General features: G+C 37.4%; 1 long non-coding RNA gene across 1 annotated transcript; it reads left to right on the top strand.

Moving 5' to 3' along the window:
• The first annotated feature begins 3,306 nt into the window (after nucleotides 1-3,306).
• LOC137233712 (uncharacterized) lies at nucleotides 3,307-5,088 on the top strand. The gene is made up of 2 exons (XR_010947545.1): nucleotides 3,307-3,466; nucleotides 3,537-5,088. It is a non-coding gene; the product is annotated as an uncharacterized lncRNA (long non-coding RNA).
• Nucleotides 5,089-13,108: the final 8,020 nt, after the last annotated feature.

Here is a 13,108-nt window from a genome sequence, read left to right as displayed (position 1 = left end):
GATCACAAAGAGGGTCATGCTGTCAAGCAAAGGCGAGTATCTAATTAACTTTTCTAAATTTTCGTCATATTCAAAGGTCATCAGAATTTTCGCCTGGATTTTGCGTTTTGTACACAACACTAAGTCAGGTATACGTCATAGAGGTGAGCTGAATGCCATAGAAGTTGGAAACGCCGAAACAACTATCCTTCATAGAGTTCAAGCAGAGTCATTCGCTGCCGAAATCGAAGCTCTGAAAATGGGAAAATCCGTACCAAAATCATCATGTTTACACCAACTAACTCCGTTCTTAGACGACGATGATTTGATAAAAGTCAACGGAAGAATCGACGCTGCATACTGCTTGCCGATAACTGCACGACGTCCAATAATTCTACCTTACAATCATTATATAACGCGTTTGATCGTCCAACAATATCACCGTAAGCTGCATCATCAAAACGATAACTTAACAATAAACGAAATGCGCCAAAAGTTCTGGGTACCTCGCATGCGTACCTTGTTAAAGTCGGTAAAAAGAGAGTGTGCAGTTTGCATCGCCAACACAGCTAATCCTGTAGTGCCACTAATGGGTCAATTACCACAAGATCGCCTTACGCCATATGTCAGGCCACTTTCATATACCGGGGTTGACTATTGTGGTCCATTTTTTGTTGCTATCGGTAGAAGGCGAGAGAAACGGTGGGTAGCACTGTTCACATGCCTGACAACTCGAGAAGTTCACTTAGAAATTGCCACAGATTTATCAACTGACGCCTTTATCATCTGCTTTCGGAATTTCGTCAATCGTCGTGGAGTGCCAATTAAGATTCGAAGCGATAATGGCACCAATTTCGTAGGAGCGCAAAAGGAGCTTAACAAGGAAACCCGATTATTCGACTTTGACCTCATCAACCAAGAGATGTGCAGCCGAAATATCCAGTGGGTCTTCAACTGTCCTGCGAATCCATCAGCAGGAGGTTGCTGGGAGCGCCTCGTACAATGTGTCAAACGATTGTTACAGCGAGTATTAAAAGAGGAAGCCCCGCGCTTAGAGACCTTCAACAGCGTTTTAATAGAGGCCGAAAACATTATTAACAGCCGCCCACTGACAGAACTGCCTGTATCGCCGCAAGACGAAGAGCCTTTGACTCAGAACCACTTTTTACTGGGTTGTCTTAACTCCACTCAGACGCCTGCTATAAATGAAGAAAAAGTATGCCTAAGGAAACAATGGCGTATATCGCAAAACCTCAAAGACCAACTATGGAAAAGATGAACACATGAATATTTGCCTCAACTCCTCCGACGATCAAAATGGAGAGAAAAGGCAACGCCTTTGAAACCTGGACAGCTGGTTATTGTCTGCGATCCTGCAAGACCTCGAAATCAATGGGAACGAGGCCTAGTGACCGAGGTGTTTACCGCAAAAGATGGTCAGGTTAGGACTGCCAAAGTTCGCACACCATCCGGGACACTACGTAGACCAGCCAGTAAGCTAGCCGCTTTAATGATTAGTGAATCCTCCTGCGGATTCACCGGGGGGTGGGATGTCGTTACAAAATGACTTAAAAAAGTATGACTGGGTACATTTGCAATATATGTGCCTACTGGGTTTGCCTGCCTTTTTATGTTTTTTATGTTTGCCTGTTTTTTTATGTTTCTTTTATTGTACTGCCTGTAGGTATAATATAAGCTGTGCTGTTCTTTTCCAACATCGCATAGCGGGACGTTAAAAATCACCTAATCAACTTTGATTTAAATAGGCAGAATTTGAGGCAGAAAATTATTCTCGTACATTCGTTCGCAACGTTGGAGGCTATAAGGACACACATTAGTGAACACGCCACTATGTCAAAGCAGTGAAATAATTATTGACTTGTATAATTTAAATCAAATAAATTAAATGCCATAAATTAAACTCAGTTTCTAATTTTATTTTGCCATTAATGTAAAGTACTGCTGTCGCCGTCGACAGCTCCAATAAACTTTTTTTTAAAGTATTGAAGTTATTACTACTTTTTATGTGATAAGGAAGTTCATTGAAATATTTCAGGCCCTTATATATATGACCGTCCTAAAAAGATTCTTATCCAGCAAACGCAGCAAACTCATTTCTCAGGACCGGGGTCAGGAGAAGGACCCGGATTGGGGTCGATATCTTCCCGGAAGAGGAGAGTATGGCGGAGACCCGCTGCAAGGATCTGCTGGGAGGATGACAATTTGTGGGAGGGACGCAATAACTTAAACACTGAGTCCGCCTGCTCATTACCCTCTACTCCCCTGTGGCCTAGGACCCAGGGCAACAGTACTACGTTGTGTGCTCCTAATTGATTTAGCTTTTCTACGCACTGAAGGACCAGTGCTGACTTTATTCGAACGCCGCAAATGCCTTTAGTGGGACCTGACTGCCTGACTGAGTATGGCAATTGTTTCATTGGGGTATCAGCGCTGAAGGTTCAGCTTAGCGCACTAACTTATGGCGAATACTTCCGCTCGAAAATGCTCGGATGTGCTTTTAGAGTTACTGATATTTTGGTTCTGGGTCCGAAAACTCTGGCTCCAATCCCCTCTGGCGTCTTCGAGCCATCTATGTACCTTCCGATCTGGAGCCTAGTAATACATTGCACCCGCCTATACCTATACAGCCGTACCAAGAGACGGAGCAGCCCATTACATATTGGCACAACCGGAGCACTGCTGGACATCCATCCTATATGAAAGCTATGCATTCAAAAGTGTTTGTACCAGTGGCTGGTGCACACCGAACTGGACCAATGTATGCTATATTGAGGCCTGCACAAATACCAAGCTATGTTTATGTAAATAATGTTACTGCTAATGTCAATTTGCACGGTTGAGCACATACAGTATCTACAGTACCTACATACACTACCTACATGGCGATGTAGCCACCGATCAGGTTGTTGTAAGAGATTAATTAAAATATGTTATTCATAAACACTGATTCTTATATTTTTATTATCATTAAACTGTAGACTAGACTCATGACGGGTATTCTTACTGGACACTGCCTTCTGGCGTCACATGCCTTTAAATTAGGCTTGGTCAGTGATAGCAGATGTAGGAAGTGCGAGTTGGAGGAGGAAACGATCGATTTCATTCTGTGCTCGTGCCCTGCGCTTGCCGGGCTAAGACTCCAGCTGACAGATGTCAGATCTAGAAGCAGCAGGTGGCTTAAGTTCTAGGAAGCCGCTAACCCGCTGGAGGCATGAGAAGCGTGAGTGCACTTTGGGTGTCCCAAGACAAGTTCCGTACCTGCTCCGAATAATTTGATAGATAGATTAGATAGGGATCTGTTCTAGGTCCAACTCTTTGGAATGCGGTGTATGGCGGGTGGCTGTAAGAACATACATTTGCTCAAATTAGAAGAAAACTGCACGGTTGAGCACATCCAGTATCTACGTTTATACAAGGAGGAACACCACACTACTTTCACGGGGATGTAGCCACCGATCACGTTGTTGTAAGAGCGTATTTTAAATATGTTATTCATAAACACTGATTCTAATATTTTGTTTTGGTTTTTACTTTAGAGTCAACCTGTTATATAAGCGATGTCAGCTATGCCTGTAACTTAAGCGCCTTCAGATTTAATAGTTACCGCGGACGCGGTCACAGGAGTAGTTCACTACGTGGGGATTACACTAATCAAGGACTTTCAATATCGGAAGGTTTTCCAGCACTATAACACACCAACAATATGTGCAATCACCCGAATAAATTGTACAACAAACGTTAACACCACATCATCAGCCAGCAACAACAACAACAAACGCAACAAGTTGAAACTTCTAAACAATTAATGACTAGTGAACCACCAACATATCCGCAATATGCGCAAACATCAACACCAACATGTGTCGCCTACTTTGCAACACGGTGAAGATGGCCAAGGCCATTCTGATTCTAATACTGATAAAGGCGAACCATTGGCAAATTTAAAAACTCAAACAGACCACGAAAAATGTTGATGATGGTATTAATTCTAGTACGGATAGTAAAGAATTTAAACCTAGGAAAAAAGCTAAACTTGATAAAAACTTAACCGAAGATGACAATGTTTCTAATTCTAATACTAAGGAAGATGAACCTTTGATAAATATGAAGCTTAAAACAGAGTTATCAAAAAATGACGATGATGATAATGATGTTGATGCAAAGTCCAAGGTTGAAAATGATGAAAATTATGAAACAGAATCTGAAAATAGTATGAGTGTGGATTATAACCTGAAGCAAAACTGTCATATCCGGTACGACCAGAATTAGATGTTAAGAAAAGAGCCTACATAAAGAGGCTCAGTATATTTATGGAAAATTTATCATGAGACAATGCCCAATGTATGTATTTCAATTAAATTCAGCACATTGTTGGAAAAAGCATCTAAACTTTATGCATCGTGTAGAGAAACCAGAACATTTACAATTTAAATATAACAAACGTGGTGCAAAATGTAAATTTTGTGATATTCAAGCAGCTACACCAAGCTTCAACAAATTATTGGACCATGAAATTTCTCATATGCCTAATAGTCATTATTTAAAATGTAAATTATGCGATTGGAAGACGAAAATACATTCAAGTATGAATTTTCATTTACGTGTACAACACGCTGAAACAATTGATGTAACAACGAAAAGTTTAGAATTGAACAAGATTTGAACGGAAATATCTTGAGGGTATGGTTACACCTATGTGGCATCTACAAGCTATTTATAATGACTAGTATGGAATGAATCCGGATATGGAAGAAAACGGAGGTGACGAAATGAATCACCATGCTTCTTTGGATTCTGGTGATACTCCTGACATGCTTCCTAACTTCCCTACGTCTGATGTTACTATACCTACCAAACTAATATGACTGCAAACTGATGAGCAACACTACCAGCGCAGGAAAAATAAGAACTTCAAAACAAGGTTTCGGAAAGGGCACGACTATGAATAGACGTTAATGTATTTATATAGTTTATAAATATAAAAATTCACATATGTAAAGTTCGCTAGAGTAATAAGGCAATAATTTAAATTGTAAAAAAACATTGTATATATGAATAATTTATAATTAAATATTATCTGAACATAAAGGACGCGTTTCATTCATAGAAAAAGCGATTTGACAGCAGGTAACCGATACGGGTAACCGATAGGCCAGTTACCCGTGTTGTTGTTGTTGCATATGTTTTGGTTAGCGATAACGAAAACATAACTGATGAAGTAACTTAAAAATGTAAATAACATCGAGCGAGAAGGAATGTCGAAAACACAATAGGTAAGAGCGAGAAAGCGAGTCACACGTACACTATTTTGAGAGAGCGCTTGCGTTACCTTTTTCACGACAGCAATGTAAAAGTCGTTAAGACGATAATTGGTGAACAAGTTATTGGTGACGATTAAGTAATCGATTAGGGAACGGGTACCTGTCTTGTAGGGTTCTGTTTGGCGAACGATACGCTCAACGAACGATACCTGCTTGGACGATATCGTGTGCTTATGGTATTCTGAATCTTACGTTGCCGTTTATCGTGTAGCTTTACGTCGTTCGTCAACTACACGATAATCAAGTGTCAAACATGCAACTCTGTGCACATATGTTTTGTTTTTGCGCACGTCCATAAAGTTAACAAAATAAGTGAAATAAAAATAAAGTTCCTAGTGAAATAAATACAGTGATATAAATATAATAAAAATGTATCAAGCTATTGCTCTATTAGTGTCCCAAGAAGAATAATTAAAAATCCAAAGGCGGATATTGAGAGACCGCTCGAACGTTCTTCACTTACCGGACGCTGAGTAAAATAACAAATTGCGCCTGTGTTGACATTGTTTACAAAATAATTTTATTTGTAAATTTGTTCAAAATTTTCGCGTTAACAAAGAAATATTTCAACATATCTTTGACGAAATACAAATATATTTCAAAGATACGTTTCATAGCACGCATTTACCACTCCAACTAAAATTATCCACGTTCCTGCGTTTTTTGGCAACAGGCAGTTATCAGAAATCAGTTGGAAATTAAAGTATTTCATCTATGGCCCAGCCTACGGTAGCGAAAGTCATTGATGAATGCTTATCCATTTTTGAGAATCATTTTAGCCAAAAGTGGGTAAATTTTGAGAGGAGTGAGGAAGAAGAACGTGCAGTAAAAGAGCACTCTTCTTTACCAAATTCGGCATACCGGGTGTTGTTGGCTGCGTGGATGGCACTCACGTGCGGATCAAGTCACCTCCTGCAGATATGAAGCACCTATATTACAACCGGAAATGCTTTTATAGCTTAAATGTGCTGGTTGTAAATATGTATACTAATAGGCTACGTTCACTATGGTGACAGCTTTTTTTGTTTCCTTCTATAGATATGTGACCACAATAAGTCATAACGTTTGTGGATTCAAGGCAACCAGGAGCAAACCACGACTCATTTATATGGAAGCATAGTGAAGCAGAACGGCATATGAGAACACAATATCAAAATGAAAAAAGGAATTTTTGGCTACTAGGTAATTATAGTTTTTAATTTCTCTATGATTCAAGAAAAAACAAACAAACATTTTTTGGCAGGCGATTCCTGATATCCTCTGCAACCTTATTTAATGACGCCATTTAGGACCCCTTCAGAAGCGGTTCAAACTCGATACAATGAGGTACATTGTAAAGCTCGAAACCTTATCGAACGCTGCTTTGGAGTCGTGAAAAACCGATTTCGCTGTATCATAGGATCGAGGGGACTTCATTATTCGGCTGAAAAAGCAATAAAAATAATAAATGTTTGCTGCGCAATCCACAATATTTGCGTTTCGTTTAAGCGTGAACTGCCTCTGAGTTTGAACAGCGGCAATCTCTCGGAAGTACATCACGATCTTCTACACGATGAAGAAGCGTCGAGTGCAGATTTGAATGTAAGAATGCAAATAGCTAAAAACCTCATTTAAAAGAGATTCCGCGTGTTTTCGTGTGTTTAAAACAACGAAATCGCCGATGGACCCATGGCGGAACGATACAAGGTGGCAGCATGGTGAAATACCTACAAACATAAATAAAAATTCCATGTACTTTGTTTTTGTAAATTCGATGGACAAATGTCAAAATCGTACAGCGTCGGAAGTTGATGTATCAAATCAAATAAAAAAGAGTATAATCACCTGTCCCATGCTGCCACCTTGTATCGTTCCGCCATGGATGGACCTATGCACTTTGATGTATTTAAATGACTTAAATTCAAGTATCTGTTTTTGTTACATTATGGACAAAAAATACCAACAATTTAATCTGTTTGGTCAATGCACAATGTGTTCATTTACAAAATCCATTTTACAACAATAGCAAAATAAGTTGTAACATTTTGACATATAGCAAGAAAGCAATAGATTGTCTTTGCGAAGTCTCAACCAAATTCTACTATATCTTCATGCCTTTTGAATACTTTATATAATCAAGAGCCCTATGGTTTTATGTAAGCGAGTTATCCGCGAGATTTACCTAAAAAGGAAACCAATAAACTCACAAGAGCCTAACATTTTTTAATCTCACACGATTAATTAAAAAAATCAACCCAATTACGAAGTATACAAAATCTGCTATGAAGTACTATTTCTTGTATGTCTTATGTTCGAACACCATGAAAATGATTTAAGACTTTCCTGGTTTATAATTAACTACTTGTTTATTTGTTTTCGAAATGGTACCGTCGCAATATACTAGTAAATGCTTCTTTCTTTTCAGTTGCTCTTAAACAAACATAATAATTCATATTCAATAATTATAAGCTGGCGTTAAGCTCATGAATTCTTAAATATTATTATTTTTGCTATTGACCAATTTTACGCCTTTTTTGCACCCAACTCCTAAATTGATTTAACATATCTGATGGCAATGAAAGTATACAAAAAATAACCTTGGGGAAAAAGTATTTAGTACTGAATGGAAAAAAAAGTGTGCATTCATTTCAAGTTTACATTCATTAAAGATTAGGAATGGTTCTTACATTCACACTCTATATTGAATTATATTTTACCATTCAATAACACACACTTTAGCTTTGAGTTAAACTATTTTAAGCCATTCAGGAATGGAGATTTATAATATGCAACCAAAAAATCACAAATTTTTAAAGAATGCTGATAGAATGCACACTCAATTGATTCAATCTTTTTACAGCTCTGATTGATAGCTTGTATCAATTCATAAAATTCATTTCATAAAAACAAGAGCGTTTATATCGACGTTGATGATAAAACTTGCAAGATTTAACGTTAAATCTTTTCAGAGGCCTAAATCTCGAATAAAGCCTAGGTGGAAATATGGTCTGAGTATGTGAATGAATAGTTATGATTGATAATGAATTTCTACAAATTTCATTTTTTTATTGTTTTATTTGCATAAGCTATTAAATCCATGTTTGTAGTATTACTTATATCTAAATCTTTATATCTATATTTTATATAAAATAAATATGTTATTAGATCCATGTTTTATAGCACTTATTTACTCTTCAGTTGCGAACACAGAAATACCAGTGCCAATTTTTGTCAAATTTCAGCAAGTTTCGCTTCAGTTAAAATATTTTTGCAATTTTTTTTATAAAAATATAGGTCAATGTATAATTAGACGAATAAAAGTTGGAGCTTAAAACTTTACTCAAAAATCGGGAAAATCCAGCGGAGTCTCATGAAAATTTGCAACTTTTTACCAAGAATTTTTAGAAATTTTCTGAGAATTCAGTTTTGTAGCTCATTCTATTTTAGTATTGGCAATTTTTTTTCTAACGGACCATCGTATTTTTTCCTTTTATAAAAAAAGATTCCCTTCTAAAATTTGTATGGAAAAAATTTGAAGGTCCATTAGCACATTATTGGACTAAAATAGAACGAGCTACAAAACTGAATCCTCAGAAATTTTCTAAAAATTCTTGGTAAAAAGTTGCAAATTTTCATGAGACCGCTGGATTTTCCCGATTTTTGAGTTAAGTTTTAAGCTCCAACTTATATTCGTCTAATTATATATTGACCTATATTTTTATAAAAAAATTGCAAAAATATTTTAACTGAAGCGAAACTTGCTGAAATTTGATAAAAATTGCCACTGGAAACTTGCCAAAAGTGCCACTACTATTTTTGTGTTCACATCTGTATATCGAAATTGTTCAAGACTTTTATTCATTTACTATCACATAAAATAAATTAGTGGGAAAAAACTTTTTATCTATCTTATTAAGGTACTTATGCTTTCATATAGCTTCGTTTTAACTTTTTAGGTACTTCTGGTTGAATACTTATGTCTGGAAAGGCCGAACCATTGTTTCTAGGTCTCGAATCAGTTCCTTGACGTACGAGTGACAGAAGCATAAAGAGAAGCAGCAACAAAAAGAGTATCAACACTAAAAGCGGAAGAAAAACGAAAATTAGTCGAAGAAATCAATAGTGGATATTCCAAAGAAGTAAAAGTCGAAATTATCAAATGAAGAGGGACAATTGTTTTAGTGAATCGCAAGGATCAGCTCAAAATATAATCTGAAACAGGGCGTTCTTCAAACAATGCATAGTTAAGTGGTTCTTGAAAAGTGCACTGAATTAGCAAAAATCATCCCGATTCACTAAAACTATTGTCCCTCTTCATTTGGAAATTTCGACTTTTACTTCTTTGGAATATCCACTATTGATTTCTTCGACTAATTTTCGTTTTTCTTCTGCTTTTAGTGTTGGTACTCTTTTTTGTTGCTGCTTATTATTAAGATTCTGTTACTCGTCGTTCAGGGAACCGCTCCGGTACCTAGAAACAATAAACTTTACAACAATTAAGTTTAAGACTCTCGTACAAATTCTGTAGTCATATTTGCTACTATAGCTTCTAATGCCTCAGACTGCCGAGAACTAGCTGCTCTAACGACTTGGCAATGGAATTTGCAACATCTGCTTGTAGCATAGCTGCTTCAGCTAAATTTTCCATTGCCTTGGCCTGTGCCTCACCCACGTCAACTAGTGCTTTGGTTGCATCGGCTTGAATTTTCGCCGAATCGGCAATGCGGTGTTGGAAGGTTTAAGTCTGAGTGGTTCTGCGCTGCACTCTGCTCGGTGTCACTACAGCAGTCGTGCTGGTATTAACTTCCTCTGTGGAATTTGGCGTTGCACAAGCAGATGGTGGCGTCGGGGATACTGGGCCTGCTATAGCACTCACTCCTGCGAATTCAACTAGCGCTGCAGCTGTGGAAGACGTTGCCCTCGATGGCCTTGACACTAAGTGTCATTCCGCTTGGCGCTGCTCCTTTCGTCATCAGCAGCATTCTGTCTATTAACCTCCTCCACTTCGTTGAGTGGAGACGGCTGAAATGGTCCGCCACCTGTAGCACTCATATTTACCGCGTTCTCCGCAATTTTTTTTTGGTGCGACATTTGAGGTCGGCAAAAATCTATAAAATAACATAAAATAATAATATTTGGATATACATATGTATGTACATATAATACCTTTCTCCATTCACTCGCTCATCTTTGAGGTGGACCGTGGGTATTTACTTTTTGCGCAATTTTGGCCCATTGCTCATCAAATAAAGTTTTATTTGCGCCATATACCGGTGCTCCTCTGGCCAGATCCACATTTTCTTCCAGCTCATGAACAAGCACGAGGAATTGGGTGCTAGTGGTCTTTTTTGAGTATTCTAATATTAAATACAAGTTTTTTTATACAATAATAACTAATTAATTAATAATACTCACTTTTTTTGTTTGTGTCGCTCATTTTAAACCAAAACGATAGGTTGTCTGTTGTCTGTTTTTGACACTTTGTTTTCGTATTGGTAGCAGCTTTTCGTGATACAGAATACCAATCGACGAGCACTTTCGTTACGTAAGAGTCAGCTGTTATCGTTTTGTCTATCGTATTGCAATTCATAATACGAACACACGAACGATGATCGTTTTGGAGGCGATATCGCCAAACAGAATGAGGCTGTAAGTGTGTGATATCTGATTTTTACCTTGGTATCGGGCAAAGAGTATTTGCCGTCATCCGGTGGCAAAATCCTGAGCCAGATAAAGATTTTCCAACTTTTTTTTTCGATGGGTGGCGGGGGTCCTAAAAATCACAAAATTATCATCCGCAACTCTAGGAAACTCTTAGTTTATGAAATATAAGCTTTTAATTTCCAAATTTAGTAAAATTGCAACTTAAGTCCTGCACTTAAAATTCGGGTCGCACATGTCGATAGTCCAATAACATCGCCACAATCAACCAAGATGTTGCGTTTGTAAATATGAAGGAACTTCAGACGTCGCAATTGAAGTTTATTACGCCTTGCCCATTCACATACAAAATTTCGCGTAGCACTGGTATAAACATTATCGCCTTACAACAAAGATACTTGCTAACATATTTTGTGTCGTATTCGATAGTTAATATGCAGTTTTTAATTGTTAAAAATGTTAGAAAATTTACCAACCAGTGGGAAAAATAATTTCAATTGCAAAGTGTGTCAAAACCCTTAACCAAAACAAATATCACATTCTTCTTCTTATGCTTTGCTTGTAACAAAATTTGGGAGATGGCTACTTTTCAATATCAGAAGGCGCCAGTGTCGCTCATTCTACCGTTCTCCATAAAAATGCGTGCAATCTACTCATAATGCCTAAGCTTGTGTTAAACGCATCTATATGAAAAATGTTCAGCCCAATTCTAAACGAAAATTCCGTGCGAGTTTTCTCCCTTCTCCCATTCCTCGTATTCTAAATAACAATTCCTTGTAAGTTTTTTCACTTCTCCCTTTCCTCCTATTCTGAACAATGTTCGAAAAAGCGGAAACCGGTTATGGGAGAAAAGTAGGTATTATGAATGTGAGGGAGAGGGAGATTTCTTTGCCATTTCATAGGAGTTTTTTCACTTGTTAAATTAAAGGGAATGCATCAAAATAGTTAAAGGAAATTGGTTATTTTAAGAAAGAACACTTATTTGTACAAATTTGTGCTAAAAGATGTATTTATATTCTGCCACAATATTCTCACTGTTAATACAACAACAACTACAACCACAATATTCTTTATTTTAAGTGGAAAAGTATATCATAAGCAACGGTAGAGCTCTTGGTATACAAATTTGATGCAGCCATCCAGAAATTGCGCAAGGATTTTTTAATAAGGCTTAAATAGATTTTGGCATATGATGAAGGACGAATTCAACTCAACTTGGCCGCCAGAAAATTGCTTTGCTGAATGAAAGCAGGCAACTCCGGCAGATTTGTGTTATGCGGCCGTCTTCTTCTTATGCTCCGCTGTTGATGTTGCTGTGGCACCAATTCATTACTCATTTCAGTGAATACCACATGCAATGCAATAAATACTGTGCAATGTTTATATTTTATTTCTTAATTTCCAACAAATTTGCAACAATAATTAAACTTTTCAATTTTCTAAACAAAATAAGAAATGTGCAACGAAATTTCAATTGACAAAACAGCTGACTTCGAAAATTCGAAATTCCTATTCCCCAATTATTGTTCTCCCTAGGAGAACAGAATTGAAGGAATTTTTCCGCGGGAATAAAAAATCCGCGAGAACAAAATTCCGCGAGAATATTTAGAATTGGTCTGGTTATTGTGGCACCGCCTTCAATGATCCAGACCCTACAAGACGTAGGTAACCAGTTCACCCACACATTCAAAGCTTTTTTCGCTCTCCGCTAACACATCGACGTTTCATGCTGTCATCGAAATGACAGTTCATTAATTATTCCGGAAAACATTGAAACGCAAAAAAAAATATATTTGTTTACAACGAAAAATATCTTGTGCTTTTAGTTGTGACATGTGACGGAAATTAAAAATTTTGTTGCAGAGAACACCTTTTTGCGTTGGCGGCCTTCGCCCAAAATAACATTAAATTAATTTTAGTTGTGACATGTGACGGAAATTAAAAATTTTGCTGCAGAGACCATCTTTTTGCGTTGGCGGCCTTCGCCCAAAATAATATTAAGGGTAACGTTTAACAAGACGGTACACCACCAATTTAAAAATATCAAATAATAATAAAAACGGAGCTCGAGGCGCGTCTTCTGATTCCACGTTTGATAACTTTTGATAAAAATTAGGTGGTGCACCGTCTTTCAAATTGTTACCATA

Source organism: Eurosta solidaginis, chromosome 5, assembly GCF_040869045.1.
Source record: "Eurosta solidaginis isolate ZX-2024a chromosome 5, ASM4086904v1, whole genome shotgun sequence".
NCBI classification, from domain to species: Eukaryota; Metazoa; Arthropoda; class Insecta; order Diptera; family Tephritidae; genus Eurosta; species Eurosta solidaginis.
The sequence above is the reverse complement of the archived record's forward strand: the minus strand, read 5'-3'. Positions and strand labels throughout refer to the sequence as shown.